Source organism: Aplysia californica, unplaced genomic scaffold (genome assembly GCF_000002075.1).
Source record: "Aplysia californica isolate F4 #8 unplaced genomic scaffold, AplCal3.0 scaffold00283, whole genome shotgun sequence".
NCBI lineage: Eukaryota > Metazoa > Mollusca > Gastropoda > Aplysiida > Aplysiidae > Aplysia > Aplysia californica.
The window spans coordinates 349,132-350,424 of NW_004797553.1; positions in this window are offsets into that span (position 1 = coordinate 349,132).

A 1,293-nucleotide genomic window follows, 5' to 3' on the forward strand; every position below is an offset into this window, starting at 1 on the left:
GGAGACAAAAGCAGACGATAGAACATGGTTAGAGAGTAGGAAAGGATGTGAAAGGAGAAAATTTTAGAGAAGAAAATGTTCCGTCTCTATCCGGATTCGAACTCACAACATATTGAAAGAGAGGCCAACACCTCAACCCCAAGACCACGAGAGCGCCTTGCGGGAGTCTACTGCAGATTTCATTCGGAGCAAATCAGGAACGTGTCACTGAATCTCGATTTTTAAAAAAAGAGGGGGGGGCAGGACTGGGGTTGCCTGCTGGGCTGATGACACATGTTATTGAAACTATCCCTATATTCGATACATTCACAACAGTTGGTGTTACAGATCTACTCTGTTTTGCTTATAAACGTACCGTATGCAAAAAAACAACCTAATAAATAATAAATAAAAACGGTGATAGTTCTATCTAAAATAACCCAAGAAAATACACTGGAAAATATCATCATCATTGCCTTTTTCACCCTGCACCAGGGTATAGGCCAAGGACAAACACCCCCCACTTTTCTCTATCCTGGGCTAGCCTCTTGATGTTATTCCATGTCTTCCCACTTTTCTGTACATCGATTTTTGTGATTCTTCTCCAAGTTCCACGAGGTCTTCCCCTTGACCTCTTTCCCTGTGGGTTCTAATCCAAAACTTTCTTTGTTATGCAGCTGCCTGACTTCCTGAGAGTATGTCCAATCCATCGCCACCGTACTGGAAAATATACATATAAAATATTCTTGCGTGGGGTAGAGCGTTGTTTCTCGCACAAGTCGCATGCAGCCACAAGTAGCCTACGTTTGATAATAGAATTATTTAGAAAGCATTTGTATAGCGCAAATCCCCGCTCAACAGCAAGCTCTATGCTCTTAACCATCTACACTATTACCTCAGTAGACCTGAGAGTATTCTGAAACAACCTCAACTTCCTGGGAAGGTTTACTTTGTTTTACTAAGCGTTTTACGGCACTTTCAACACAACAAGGTCATATAAATGCCGAAGATTAAGGGTGTTACAAGAGGGCAACAAACACAAAAAAGAAGGAGGAGAGATAACGACAATAGATTTTTGATAGGAAAGAATTGAAGCAAACCACTCCAGTGCACCCGCCAACCACCCACTAGGTTTAATTTAAAGGCACTTCTTTAACTCACAGTGTACAACAATAACGACTGAATTCGAAGAGCTTATACCTCAGCCATTACAAGATAAGATAAGATAAGATAAGATCAGATAAGATCAGATCAGATAAGATAAGATAAGATAAGATAAGATAAGATAAGATAAGATAAGATAAGATAAGATAA